The following is a 15,795-nucleotide window of genomic DNA, read 5'->3' on the forward strand; positions in this document are numbered from 1 at the left end:
ATGTAGCTGAGTACTTTAGATGGGATGGTGTAATCTGAAAAAATGTGTTTGAGCTGAATTGAAAATGAAAAAAAAAATTAGCCATGTAATGATCATGGTAAAGTATATTCCAATTTCCCTAGGTCTACAAGCTATGGCTCTAACTGGCCACATCTATAACTGCTATTGTGCTACAGTGGCAGAGCTGAGTAGTTATAGATACTGTATCATCCACAAAGCCTAAAATCTTTACTACTGGGTCCTTTATAGAAAAAGTTTATTCACTCCTGCTTTAGGGAGTTTTTGTTAGGTGTTGTGGTTCATTGTGGCCCAACATAAGAGAGTAGAACTTCCCCATATGATTTCCTAGACTGCAAGCTCTACAGAAGGAGATGGTCAGGTCTTTCCTTTGTATTACAGAGTCAAACTGTACTAACCACAAACCTTTAGGTTAACAACTGAAGACTTTGCCATTACACCACCAGGCCTCCTCAAACAAGCCCAAACTCACTGCCATTGAGTTGATTGTAACGTAGGCAAATGTAAGGTGAGAGCTTATTAGGGGAAGAAGTAGTGAAATGGGGGAGAATAAGAGTGGGATGAATTTTGCCTTAGATCAATATTAAGCCCGCTGTTCTGAACTTTGTAGAGCCCACCTTGTTTCCCCCATTTGAATGCTGCTCATTCCTAGTACTGGGGATCCAATATTTTTCCCATTCTCTATGATTTCCCAAGGATCACTGGGAATGGTTTATTGATCTTATTTGCAGGTTGTCAGTTCCTTAGAGAGAAATTAATTCTAGCTAGATTTGAACAAATTCAGAGCAGACTTCTAATCCTCTGTAAGTCAGTACCCTCATGACAAATTGATATTAACAGAATACACCGACTCCAATCATTGCCCTATTTTAAACTTAAATCCCACTTTATCTCACTGCTATCTTTGAGTTTGAGTTTATTGTTTGGCTATTAAATGAACACTGTCTATCTCTATGATCCATATCTTATCTGTGTTTTCCAAACAATGTTTTAAGAGACATTAGTACCCTATGAGATATTAATAGGTGAATAAAACCTACAAGTTTCACATTCAGATATGTTTGGAAATGCCAAATCAAGTTAAAATGGATTTTCTTTCTGACAGAACTTCTTAGAGCCTTACTATCCTAATATCTGCTATGAGTCTCTGAGAGAGAGATTCAATACACAGAATTTTCTGAACTTATTTGATCAAATATCCATTTATTTATCTATTAAACTTTCTGTTGTCAACTAGGTTGGGGTTTACATTTCAGATCAGTTTTTATTCAACAACATAAACAATTTGTCAAATCTTCCAATTGCTTGCCTTCCCCTCAACACCCTGTTTTCCCTTTTCTTCCTCTTGGAGACTCTATTTTACCATTCACTTTAGCTAACACTCGTCTAACCTTTTGCCTATTGCTTTTCCTTCCCAAGACTGCTGCTCTGGTAGTAGGTTTTGAAGTCGGGAAATGAGAGGCCTCCTACTTTCTTCTTCTTAAGTAGTGCCTTGCTAATCTTGGGTCTCCCTCTTTTCCATATAAAGTTGGTGATTAATTTTTCCATTTATTTAATGCAGCGGTTCTCAACCTGTGGGTTGCTACCCCTTTGGGGGTTGAACGACCCTTTCACAGGGGTCACCCAATTAATAACAGTAGCAAAATTATAGTTATGAATAGCAACAAAAATAATTTTATGGTTGGGGGGGTCACCACAACATGAGGAACTGTATTAAAGGGTCGCGGCATTAGGAAGGTTGAGAACCACCACTTTAAAGAATGATGTGGAGTTTTAGTTGGGAATTGCATCACATCTATAGATGAATTTGGGCAGTATTTATATTTTCCTGGCCTTAAGCCTTCCTATCCATGAACATAGAATATTTTTCCAAATTTAGAATATTTTCCCAAAACTCTTTTGGTTTCTTGTAGCAGTTTTGTAGTTTTCTTTGTACAAAACTTTTGTTTCGCTGGTTAGGTTTTTTCCTCAGTATTTAATCATTTGTGTGGCTCAAATATCCATTTTTCTTAGAACACCAGTTAATATCTCGAAGGACACTATTACTTAAGTCAGTTTGCAAATTGCTGACGTGTAGGCAATTGAGGCCCTGAGAATGGGTCTGGCCTCCAGCATAAGCCTGCTGCCACAAATGCATTAGTGCTGGCAAGCAGTCCTCTCCGTGTAGGATGTTCTCATTTCAGCTTGAGAATTGGGGCACATTTTTATCAGCGTTGTGAAGGTCGTCTCTGGATTACATTCTTTCATGATGATTGCCATTCTTTCAGCAAATATTAGCATCTACTATCAGCTCGGAAGGTTATCAGGTGGATCCAGTGCCCAAAGAAGGACACAATGTTTTGTAAAGGTGAGAGAAAAAGAAGACCTCAATAAGATGACTTGGCACAGTGGTTGCAGCCACCCGTTCAAACTTAGCAACAACTGTGGTGGATGGCGCAAGACCCATCCGGGTTTTGTTCTGTTGTGTATATAGTCACTATGAGTCCTGTTATCCATAAGGTTGCTATGATTCTGGACTGACTCAGTGGCACCTAACAACAACAACAGCAACAACAAGCCTGGGACTGTCAAAGTATTGGAGATGTACCAGTGATGGAGATAGATAAGGTTTTTGTTCTCTTGTGTTGGGGCAGGCATAAAGCAACACAAGATAAATCTGCCTAAAGACATGTACCCTGTAGGAAATGGAAAAAAACCAAACAAATGTGTTTTAGAGGATCATTTGGGAGAGTTATTTTTGCTATGGAGATCAGGAAAGTCTTCTGTGAGGAGGTGATCCAGAACCTGAGGCTGGAAGGACGAGAATGAGTTAGCCAGCCATGTGAAAAGCAGCGGGAAAACCACCCCAGTAGAGGGGACAGAGCAAGCACATTTCCTGGGTTGCTCTAGAGCTTGATATAGTGCAGGGAGTATCCGAAGGCTCGTGTGTTCAGATTGTTGGGAGCCAGCTAAGAGCAGGTCTTATAGACCATACCAAGTGTGAACATGACTGTACCTAAAAGCTTTTTGCCTTTGAGTCAATTCCGACTGACAGTGAGCTCCTAGGAGAGCAGAACTATTCCGTGGGGGTTTCAAGGCTGTAATCTTTATGGAAGCGGACTGTCACCTCCTTCCCCTGCTGAGCCACTGGTGGTTTGTATTGCTTACCTCTTGGTTAACAGCTGAGCTCTTAACCCTTGTGTGACAAGGACTCTTGACCTGTACGAACCCACTGTCTTAGAGTTGATTTTAACTCATAGAGACTCAGTAGGACAAAGTAGAACAGCCCATACATCGACTTTCCAAGGCTGTAATCTTTTTTTTTTTTTGCTGTAATCTTTATGGAAGTAGAGGGTCGCATCTTTCTCTGGTGGAGTGACCAGAGTTTGAACCCTTGACCTTTTGGTTTGCATCTCAACACTTTCCTCATTTCACCACCAGGGCTTCTTGGACTAACCCCTAAATGGAGTTATTTATGCTGTCTCATGTCAGCAAAGTTAATAGAGGGGTGAAAGAGTTAGCCTGCTGTTAATCAAATACTGGAAACATAATATAGTTTGGAATTTGGTCTGTTGAGATTTAGTTTGTTAAAAGGGACCTTGTAATAAAAAAAAAAATCCTTTTAAACCTAATCAGCAAGGAAGCTCTTAATTCAGGAAAGGGGAAGCCAGGACCATTTAGATAAGCATGGAGGCTGAAACCTTAGGGGGTACCCTACCGTCTGACAGCCTCTGGTAATGATTTTCAATTGATGGTCTGATAATCTCCTTGGGGAAAGGTAGACTGTTTCCTATGAACCTTGCTCAACTTTTCCTATTGTTCGAAGGTCCTCTGACCATTGTAAAACAATGTAGACTGTTTCCCATGAAACCTTGCTACCTTTGTCCCATTGATTGAAGGTCCTTTGATCATTATAAAATCTGTTAATTTTCTGCTGGGCCTAATGCAAAACTGCCCCGTCCCCCACAATCCGCCACAAAGTTTTGGGTATATAACTTGTTGGATATTCACGGAATCTTGAAATAGTTTGCAGGGAAAATCCCGCTGTTTCCTTCTGTCAACACTTGCAGGAATAAATTTAAAATTTCGCAAATCAACCTGATCTCTGTCTTTGCCAACAACAAACTGAAACCTACGTTTCTAAATGGAAACCAAGACTAACCAATCAAGACTTGCATGCTGAGTTTGACCTAGTTAAAAATTTCCCTTAATCCCAAATAAGGAAAGAAAATGCTAATCTGAAATTTGCCCAGTCCAGCTTCCTTATTCCTGTGTAGCTATGATGGAAAAAACCCTCCTACTTTGCACTGTCCTTCCGAACTCTGGCTTTCAGAGCAGATTCCACTCCTGACAAACCCCAAAGAAGGAATTGCAAAAATAAAGCAATAAATCAAGCTCATGAACTTGTACACAAATTTAATATCGTGGAATTTTTAGTAATCTGAATTTTACTCTAATGAATTTACTCTAATGGTAATGAGAGGAGATTGAAGACTTTTAAGCAGAGGCATAAAATGGTTAGAATCCCAGTTTGAGAGTGGCTGCAGGACTGATTAAAATAGGGCAAAAGTAGAAATGGGAAGACCAAAATAAGATTTGATGATGGCTATTGGGAAGAGGGAGGTGTCAAGGATAATATCTCAGCATCTGGCTTAAGTAGTTGGGTGGTACCATTTGTTGGGATGGGGAAGTTGGAGAAGTTGAGGGAGAAAGTAAAAACGAACAGTTCTCTTTTTTTAATATTGAGCTTGAACTGCCTGTGGAGATGGTAAACTAGTCAGATATGTAAGTCTGGAATTAGGGGAGAAGTCTGCGCTGAGAGATGAAATTGGGGCTCCATCACCCTATGGGTTGTATCTAAAATCAGAGGACTAAAGGAGATCACCTAGGAAGTGAGTGCAAGTGGAGAAGAGAGCTAATAACGGAGTCTTGGGGAATGCCAAGGGTAAATAGGACAGCTGCATTGGGAAATAACAGAGCCAGTGTGAAGCCCAGGACCGAGGAGGCATTTCTCACCGGAGCACCTAGCGCTACTAGTTAGGAATAAGATTTAGGCTTGTGGCTAAGACCAATTAAAGCTGTGGCGAGATATTTCATTTTTGTAATATGAATATCAAACATACATCTTGATTTCAAAGCATACTATAAAACTGAAGTGGTCAAATAGCCTGGAATTGGAATAATGATAATTATAGACCAATGGAATCAAACCCAACTCATAGAAACCCTCCATAGGGTTTCTAAGACTGTAAATCTAGATGAGAGCGGATTGCCTCATGTTTCTTATGTAGGCCGGCTGTTGGATTTGAACTCCTGATTTTCCCTGTGATTAGCAGCCCAGTGCTTAATCCACAGCACCAACAGGGCTCCTTGACAGATGCAATGAAGTCCAGAAATAAATCTATATGAAGGGGCTTCAGGAAACCTGTGGAAAGTTCAAATTAAAAGACAATAGAATTTTTCCATGAGCTCTAAAAAAATTTTTTTTTAGTCCATAAGATTTTTGAAGCCCACTCATATAATTGATTTTATTATAACAAACACAACAAATTCAGATGAATTGAAAAATTGATAAAAACAGTATCAAAATATATAGATAACAGAAGAAGCCAGCTCTTCCACCATTCTGGGAGCATATTTATTTTGAACGACTCTCTTAAGCAGCCTACATGGGCCATTCACAACTACATAGTTTTAAAACAATGTCCTATTGATGAGCCCATGCCAAAAATACTTTTCTTCTCACCATCCTGTTAAAAGAGTCCTGGTTAGAAAAGCCCTTGGTCTTTCTCTTTGGCTTTCAGACAACTAGCTGCTTCATTGGAGAGCAGTCTGAAGGTCCTCTTTTGCAGAAGCAAGGATTCTCTGTGCAACAAAAATCACCCTTCTGTGATTTTTTTTCTCCTTCTGAAACAGACTGATCTCTGTGTAGAAAGTATCTGGAGCTTTTCATCCCCGCCCCCCTGCCATTCTTAGCTAGAAAAAAATAGCCCAGGAGCTTTTCCTTTCATACTGTAGAACTGTGGTGTGACCAGTTGGTCTTAAACCAATTCAATTAAGCACCTCAAGCTGAATCTGTCAAAAGTCTGTGTCCCCGCCCCCCCCCACTACCACCATGAGCAATACTTCTTTTGCTAATAGGATCAACATATGTTATATACAAAGGTAACCATTAAATAATTATACACAAATAATTTCATCACATACTCCCAGTCGATTTTGCTTCGCCTGCCAGATACAAAACATTTACTTTAATAAATTTACAGTCAGTAATTTGCATAAAACATTGGAAAGTGGGGATATTTTCAAAGCAGCTGCTTATGTGATGTGATTAGTAAAATCTTCCCAATCCCCTTCCCTACCCACACACACTATTAGTCATTCCTTTGAGTTAATATATTGAAAGCTACTGTGAAAATTAAAATATTATCTACTAAGAGAGAAACAAATGAAGCTATTAGCACGTTAGCTCCAATTAGTTGACTAAATTTCTTACTCCTTTAATAAGATCCTCTGTGAAAGGGAGACAGAAGTCGGGTAAGTTTCCAGGAGGGGAAGCAATAGTTCTTAAAATGGCCTCCTGCCTGGGGGCAGGGTAGGTTAAGGCATCCAGGACCCGAACTCCAAATCCATTGCCCTCAAGTCCATTCTGACTCCCAGCTGCCCAATGGGACAGAGCAGAATTGCTTCATCGGCTTTCTTTCTAAGTCCAGTGGTTCTCAACCTTCCTAACGCCGCCACCTTCTCATACAGTTCCTCACGTTGTGGACCCCCAACCATAAAATGATTTTCGTTGCTACTTCATCACTGTCATTTTGCTACTGTTAGGAATTGTCATGTAACTATCTGACATACAGGATGTATTCTCATTGTTACAAACTGAACATCATTAAAGCCTAGTGATTCATCACAAACACAATAGGTAATCATATATTGTGAAATATTTATTGCTAATGACATATCAATGAAATTTTGTCTTGAAGCATGGTGTAGCATGGGTATCTGTCTTTACGCCAGGCACTCATATGTGGGCGTATCTGCAGGTGGGCAGACCCGCCTGGAGACGATAGAGGAACGGTGTCTCAGTTCCTAAGACCATCCGAAATATGTCTCCCGATGGTCTTAGGCGACCTCTGGGGATCACGACCCACAGGTTGAGAACCACTGTTCTAAAATTATACATGTTTAAGGAAACAGATTGTTACATCTTTCTGTAGCTGAGTGGTTGGCGGATTCCAACTGCCGACCTTTCCATTAGCAGGCCCACACTTCTGCCCGGTGCCACTGTGGTTTGTCCTCAGTAAAGTTTTTGAAGCAATTTGTTGGTGGGCACTGGGATATGATGGTGAACTAGACCAACTTGGCCTCTTTGTTATTATTATTATTCTGTGAACCTGAACTTATGTTTTGCAAGAAGTTCTTTCAAGTCTTTGGACTGAGAACTTCAAAGTAACTACTCAGTAGCACAGATAATTATAAACCAGTTTACTAAAGTATAATTGTATCATTTCAGACTTCTGAAACCCACCAGCCACTCTGAGCGAGAAAGATGAAGCACTCTGCTCCCATAAAGATTTATAGCTTCAGAAGTGAGCTCTGGTGGAAAAGAGCTCTGGTGGCGTACTAGTTTACATGTTGGGCTGCTAACTGCAACGTTAGCAGTTCAAAACCACCAGCCACCTGCTGGAGGAAAGTGAGGCTTGCTATTCCTGTAAAGATTTAGTCTCCGAAATCCACAGGGGTAGTTCTACTGTCCTAGATGGTCTCTGTGAGTCAGCATTGACTCGATTGCAGTGAGTTTGGTTTTGGCCTTATAATACGGGTATCTTAACCTGGACCCCTTGAGATATACCGACATAGTTGTTGTGACTGTGTGCCTTTGAGTTGATTGTGACACATAGCGACTTTATACTCTATCCTGAAAAATGGCTAGTAGGTTTGAACCGCCGACCATCCCATTAACAGTTGAGCACTTTAAACACTGTACCTCCATGGTACCTGCATCCAAAATAGATCTGTAGAAAGCCAGAGTGGTTTCGAAAGAACAACACAGACAATTAGAATAAAATTTCCTTACTCTACTGCCAGTTCTGCCAGTCCAATCCATCTTTGTTCATGGGTGTCCCTGGCGAAAGCAGTTAATTTTTAGAAAAATCGCCAGCTTTCTGTGAAAATCACTTCAAGTGAGCTTGAACGTGAATTCCTAGGTCTCAAATGACTTCTGACTTTGTTTGGATTCATTCAACCTTTCTATCTTTTTGTCTGGTGAAAAAAATAACCAAACTTGTTCCTATTGTTATTTGCTCATTGATCCCCTCCCCTGCCTCCTCCTCCCCTTTCCCACCCCCAGAACTGTTGATCCCGTTGCTGTCTCCCTGGGATTGGCAAGGGATCTAAAATTGATGGTGAGAAGGATGTAGTGTTCTTGGTTGTGTTTGATCAATTGAAATGTATCTGAGGGTAATTACTGAGAGGGACCAATGGGTAAAAAAGAGGAAATAATAAGAAAGTAAATTCTGTGTATATAGGTATAAATATAGATATGTAAATATATAAAGATAGGTGTATTTGTTTCTCGATATACACACACACAATAAGGGAGCAGATGGACTTTGAACCTCTACTTAAATCTTACCTTAGTACAAGAACAGTTTGATAATATGGCAATGTATGATACCTTCCTGAGACTATCGCTGAAGACAAATGGGTGCATAAGCAAATGTCATGAAGAAAACTGATGGTGGCCAGCTATTAAAAAATATAGCACCTGGGGTCTTAAAGGCTTGAAGTTAAACAACAAGCCTACATGGGAGAAGCACACCAGCCTGTGTGATCATGAGGTGTTGATAGAAATAGGTATCAGAAATAATTTTTAAAAAGCAACCAAACTGATGTGAAGGAGCATAGACAAAGTGGAGACCCAAAACCCACCTGTAAGATAATGGAACTGTCCCTTACAGAAGGGCCACACAGAAGGGATGATATATCCAGGATGCAGTATAGCACTGTTGTAACACATAACTTTCCTCTAGTTCTTTAATATCCCCTCCTCCTATTATGGTCTTAGTTTTACCTCATTAATCTTGTGAGACTTGTGTATGTTCATTTGTATAATTAAGATCATTCGATGCATGAAATCCAAGCTAGATAAGCCCTTCAGAAATAGTAATGGGAGTAATGCCTCCCTGAAGGTACTGGAAGGTGGGGGGAGGGGGAACTAATAGAAATGATGACTGTGCAACCCCACTCGAGCAAGAGGAATGAAGAACAGAATTGTAGGTAAATGAATATATTGGATAGTGTAAGATATGGCAAAATAATAATAATAATATAATAATAATAAGGGTTCCTTGGAGGCAAGTTGGGGGAGGGAGGCGATAAAGGGGAGCTGATATCAAAGAATTAAAGAAGAGTGAAAATGTTTTCAAACTGATGGTGGCAGCAATTGTACAATTATGCTTGATGTAATTGGATTATAGGTTAGAATATCTTTAAGATCTCCCAATAAAATGATTTAAAAAAAATAACCAAACCACTGAAAAAGAAAGAGGCTTCAAAAAGCTGGTGGGAAAATGGATTAAAAAGAGAACAGAATTGTCCACGAACTCTTTGAATTCCCCCTTATACATGAAAATAAGATCTCTTATGGTATAATCAAACAGTTAACATAGACCTCAGATACCTTGAGTCAAAACTAAAATACCTCCCTTCAATATTCACTCCAATCCTAGGGTTACATCACTTAGAGAGTACTCTCAGGTTTTTAATTTCTCATAATATATTTGTTTTTTGTTGTTGAAATGATACCAGTATCTGTCAGATTATTTTCTATGTATTTATCTACATTTTCATGTATCCATTTTTTCAATATAGGGTCCTTGGGTGGTGAAATGATAAAATGTCTAATAACAGAAAACTTGGCAGTTCAAACCCAACCAGAAGTGCCTCAGAAGAAAGGCCTGACAAATGCTTCCAAAGGGCTCCAACTCCAAACTCACTGCCATTGAGTTGACTCTCACGGCGACTCTATCGGACCCAAGATAACTAGCCCTGTGTGTTTCCAAGGCTATAAATCTTTACAGGAGCAGAAAGCTTCACCTTTCCTCCTCAGAGAAGCTGGGAGTTTTGACCGGCCCACCTTGTGTTTAACAGCCTAACACATAACCCACACTGCTGGAGCTCTTTCTCCTTTGAAAACTCTGTAACACATGGGGGCCACAATGAGTCTGAATTGACTTGATGGCAAGTAAAGTGTTGATTTTATTTATTACATAAATGAATAATATGTACTTCCTGTTTCTGTTATAAAACATTTATTGAAAGGGTGCATGCACTTATAAAAATTTCCAGCAATATCAAAGAGCATGTACAATGTAAAGCATGTCACTAGCCTTTGCTTGATACGCCCCTCCCCCCAAACAAAACAAAAAAATCCCCTCACTGCCATTGAGTCAATTTCTACTCATAGCAACTCTATAGGACCAAATAGAATTGCTCCTGTGGGTTTCTGTAACTGTTCATGGGTGTAGAAAGCCTTGAATTTCTCCACAGCACAGTTACGTGTTTTTTTGAACCACTGACCCTGAGGCTAGCTGCCCAACCCGTAACCACTATGCTACCAGGTTACTATCTGTTTCCTAAGAATTTTTCCCAGAAGACTCTGCATATAAAAGTAGACAGGGACAGATCCTGTTCGTTTTTATATATATAAACAATGGAAGCCCACGGGGCAGTCCTCCCATGGTCCATGCAGTTGTTATGAGTCGGAATTGACTGCATCAGAGTGGCAAATGACACACTTTTTTGCACTTAGCTTTTTTCCTTTACCAATATCTCATATATTAGAAATAAATATGTGTAGATTTCCTACGTAGATTGACCCAGTGTGGTAGAATAAAACGGCTTCATGGGGTTTCTAGGCAGTAATATTTGTAGAGGAACCCTGGTGGTACAGGGTTAGCTGCTAACCGAAAGATCTGTGCCATGGGAGAAAGATGCGGCAGTCTGAAAACCCCATGGGGTCTTATAGGGTTTCTATGAGTCACAATAACTTGATGACAGGGATTGTTTTTCTGGAATCTTTCAAGAGCAGATCATCGGATCTTCTCTTCTGCAATTGGGTTCTAATTGACAATCTTTTGCTTAGCAACAGAACCCTAACCTGGTCCCCGGCCACCCTTCCCATCATTGCTATGTTTGAAGCCCTTGTTGCAGCCGCTGAGTCGGTCAACCTAATTGAGGGTTTTTTCATCTTTGATGCGGACCAAGCATGGTTTCCTTCTCCAGCGACTGGTCCCTCATGATGACGTGTCCAAAATACAGAAAACAATCTCTCACCATCCTCCCCTCCAAGGAACATTCTGGTTGTACTTCTTCCAAGGTAGATTTGTTTGCTCTGGTCATTTATGGGCTAGTCAATATTGTTAGGCAACAACCATAATTCAAAAGCCTCAGTTCTTCTTTGGTCTTCCTTATTCACTGTCCAGATCTTGCATGAATATGAGGTTACCAAAAGTATTATGGCGTGGGTCGGGCACACCTTAGTTCTCAAAGTGACATCCTTATGCTTCAACATTTTGAAGAGGTCTTTTGCAGCAGATTTGCCCAACGCAAGATATCTCTTGATTTCCTGACCGGTTGCTTCCATGGACATTGAATGTGAATCCAGATAAAGTGAAATCCTTGACAGCATTCATCTGTTCTCCATGTCTCATAAAGTTGCTTATTGATCAAATTGTGAAAATTTTTGGTTTCTTTGTGTTGAGATAGAATCCATACTGAAGCTCGTAGTCTGTCACCTTCATCAGTACATGCTTCCAGTCCTCTCACTTTCAGCAACCAACAGTCATCTGTATACCTAAACCGTTAATGGGTCTTACGTCAATACTGATGCTGCAGTCTTCTTCTTACAGTCCACCTTCTCAGATGACTTGTTCAGCATACACATTTAATAAGTATGACTACATACTTATTGAATGACTACAACTCTAATACATATCTTTCCTGATTTTAAATCATGCAATATGCCCTAGTTCTGTTTGTACCAGTGCTTCTTGGACTTATGTACAGGACCCACATGAACACAGTGAATTGCTCTGGAATTCCCATGCCTACCAGCGTGAACTATAATTTTCTATGATCCACACACTTAAATACCTTTGTCTAGTCGATATCACACAGGTGAACATCTTTCTTTCCAGAATTATCTGCTTTTAACCATATAACACCAGATCCCTTGATTCCATGTCTTCTTCTGAACCTCTGCTTGAGTTTCAGACAGTTCCCTATCAATGTACTGCAGTAAAATTTTACTTGGGTATGAGATATTACTGATATTGTTCAATAATTTTCACGTTCTCTTGGATTATCCTTCTTTGGAATGGCCACAAATATGTTTCTCTTACAGTTGGTTAGACAAATCACTTTCTTCCAGATTTCTTGGCTTGATGAATGAATACTTGCAGTGTTATATCCATTGGTTGAAACATCTCAATTGGCATTCCTTCAATTCCCGGAGGCTTGTTTTTTTGCTAATGCCTTCTGGGCAACTTGGACTTCTTCCTTCCCCATCATTGGTTCTCGATCATCTACCACTTATTGAAATGGTTGAATGTCATCCAATTCCCCTTGGCAAAGTGACTCTGTATGCTTTTCATCTTTTTTTTTTTGCTGTTTCCTGCGTGGTAAATATCTTGCCCATAAAATACCTCAATAATTCAACTCGAAGTCCTGATTTTTTTCTTCAACTTTTTCAGCTTGAGAAATGCCAAGTGTGTTCCATCCATTTGGTTCTCTAACTCCAGGTCTTTACACATTTCATTATAATACTTTGTCTTTGGGAGTTGCCCTTTGAAATCTTGTGTTTGGCTCTTTCATCATGTTTTCTATTCACTTTAGCTACTTTATATTCAAGAGGAAGATCAGAGTCTCTTGGAACATCCATTTTCAACTTTTAAATGACTTTTTGCTTCCTTCAGGTATGTCATCACACCACTCATTGGTCTTCTGTCATTAGTATTCAATGCTTGACATCTATTCTTGAGGTGGTCTAGAAATTCAGGTGGGATCCATTCAAGGCTGCAAGTTGACTTTAAACGGTTTTTTGTTGTTGTTGTTCAGCTTCAACTTGAACTTGTATAGGAGCAATTGGTGGTGTGTTTCAGTGAGCGCAAGCTTGACCTCTTCTGACTGATGATATAGAGCTTCCTCGTTGCTTCTCTCCACAGATGCAGTTAATTTGGTTCCTGTGTATTTCATTTGATGAAGGCCTCATGTACAATCACTTTATGTTGTTGAAAAAAAGTATTTCCAATGAATAGGTCCCTTGGTCTAGCAAAATTCTATCACGTGATCTCCTTTGTTGTTTCTATCACCAGTGCCATGTTTTCCAATTACCAATCCTTCTTTGTTTCCAACTTTTGCGTTCCAGCCACTATTTATCAATGCATCTCGATTGCCTTTTGGATCATTTTCAAAGTGCAGAAGTTGGTAAAAATCTTCAATTCTTCATCTTGGCATTCGTGGTTAGTGCATATTTGAATTGTAGTTGTGCTGACTGGTCTACCTTGTAGGTATATGAATATTATCTTATCACTGACAGCATTGTACTTTAAGAGAGAGATCTTGAAATGTTCTTTTTGACAATGAATGCCATTCCTCTTGACTTTGTCATTTGAAAGACGACAAATTACACAATCACATGACTGAGTTAAAATGGCAAACGCCAGTCCATTTCAGCCCACAGATACCTAGCATTTTGATCTTTCGGCATGGGAGTTGGACACCTTCTAACTTAACTACACCCATGCTGTGTGCATACCAGGTTTCCATTATGAATGGATTTTTAAAAGAGCCACCCTATATCAGTAAACAAACATCGCAGAAGCTTTATTTTGTCCATGGCATTAAGCTTGACTCTACTTTGAGGAGGCACCTCTTCTAGATCATATTCTGAATGCCTTCCAACCTTGGAGGCTCATCCTGTTGCATGTTATCAGATAATATAATATTCTGTTTCCATTCAAAAGGTTTTTCCCTCACTGTTTGTTCGTCTGTTTGCTTCCTTTCAGAAGTAGATAGGCAGGTTCTTCTTATTTGGTTTGGAAGCACTGCCAAACCCCATTCACCATAGTTGACCCTACTGGCATTTGAAACACCAGTGGCATAGCTTCCAACATCACAGCCACAGGCCAGCCATCACAGTACAACACACAGAGTAGTTCGAATATGTTTGTGTTATAGTATGCATTGTAACATAACGTTGCCATATAAAGCATATTTTCTTTTAGAGATTCCATTATTTACTGTCTTAGGCTGTATCAGTTGGCTCCGGATCTAAGAAGTTTTACTTCTCTTAGGCTGGACTGCCTTCAGAAGGATAGCTGATTGTGATTTTCCCCTTGGTTTCCATCCAAGTGTTCTCCAGCACATTGTTAAACAGGTGTGTTGGCTGATTACTATTGGTTCCCTGACGGGATACACCCAGAGCTACCTTTAATTTCTCTTGACTTGTTTCCGTGTACTGTGATGTGTTTGGCAGAGTGTTTCCTCCCATTTTCTCGCTTTGCCTCCTTCTCTTGCTGCTGCTTTCCACATCCGGAAGGGGTGTCTTGGAGGCCTCCCCTTCCTTTCCTCTCCTACCCATCCAGTGAGTGGGGTTCAGCAGCACTGAGCCAATGACGGGCCAGCGGAGATTCTCATTGTAGACCAATGAGATACTCCTCTGTTCCAGAAGGACCAATGAGCTTATTGGGAACATGGACTACCTGGCTCACTGGCCTCTGCCCCCTTGTTCTCGGAGTAAAACGCCTCTAATCTTGATGGGTCAAAGATTTGAAGGTGCAAAAGAAACCCCACTGTGGCTCTCCCCACCCCCTTCCTTTTGGTGGCTTTAATGCATGCCCACAACTTTTGCTTAAGGCCAATAAAAGACGCCTTTCTCCCTTTGTAAAATACAGAGGGGTTGGGTTTCCTTCAATTGTCTGCCCCATTCTGTCTCCTCCACTATTTTGGTTTGACTTCGTAGTTAACTTTACATAGAGCTGCTTCATCTGAGGACCTGTGCGTGGACCCAGACGCTTTCTTCTCCTTGCCGGTTTCACCAGCCTGTTTGTAGTTCTAACCTGGGGGTGTTGGTGGGGCGGGGCGGGGCGGGTGAGAGGGGCGGTGGTGGAGGGTGGGGGAGAGAAGAGTTTGGCTATAGTCTTCCTTTTGCATTCCTCACACATTCAGCTCTCTCTCTCTTTCACTCACTCACACGCGCGCGCACACACGCACACGCACACGCCCGCCCGGGCCCCTCTCAGTGTGTCTTCCTTCAAGATGACAGGGCGCTGGAGAAAAGGCCGCTGGAATCAGCTGGTAGGTACAGTAGTAACCCGAACCGCACCCACCCGCCGCCTTTGCTCGCTCAGGTTTCTCCGGTCACTCCTGCCCGGGGAGAACAGAGGCGAACGTGCCTCCCGAGGAGGGGCTGGGGGAGGCGGCAGTGGCGGGGGCGGCCGAAGGTGAGCCCGGGAAGGTGGCCGAGGGCCCCTCCTGCCGGAGTCCTGCCGGTCCTCCCTCTGGGCATCAGCCCCAGCCCTGCTTGACCCCCACCCCCACCCCCTTTGCGAAGGGATTGCCTCTCTCTCTCTCTCTCTCTCTGCGGCGGCGGAAATGACAGTGTGGTGCTGCCGCGGTGTCATGGTGCTGCTCCTGGACGGAGGGGCGAAAACTCTTTAAGTTTGGCTCCGGAGATTCAGCCGCGGCTGTGGCGCGGCTACCAGGCGGTCCCCGGCGGGACGCGCGGGCGGGCGG

The 15,795-nt window shown here is 41.4% G+C and overlaps 1 protein-coding gene across 2 annotated transcripts in view; it reads left to right on the forward strand.

Moving 5' to 3' along the window:
- The first annotated feature begins 15,301 nt into the window (after positions 1 to 15,301).
- The window catches only part of MID2 (midline 2), a 128,087-nt gene continuing 127,593 nt past the window's right edge, over positions 15,302 to 15,795 (forward strand). For both annotated transcript variants that reach the window (XM_004710034.4, XM_004710035.4), the window contains exon 1: positions 15,302 to 15,357. The gene's annotated coding sequence lies outside the window, so the exon portion shown is untranslated. The remainder of the gene's footprint in view (positions 15,358 to 15,795) is intronic.

The sequence above is a fragment of the Echinops telfairi genome, unplaced genomic scaffold, assembly GCF_000313985.2.
Source record: "Echinops telfairi isolate 266 unplaced genomic scaffold, ASM31398v2 ScPeMD7_7427;HRSCAF=8465, whole genome shotgun sequence".
NCBI lineage: Eukaryota > Metazoa > Chordata > Mammalia > Afrosoricida > Tenrecidae > Echinops > Echinops telfairi.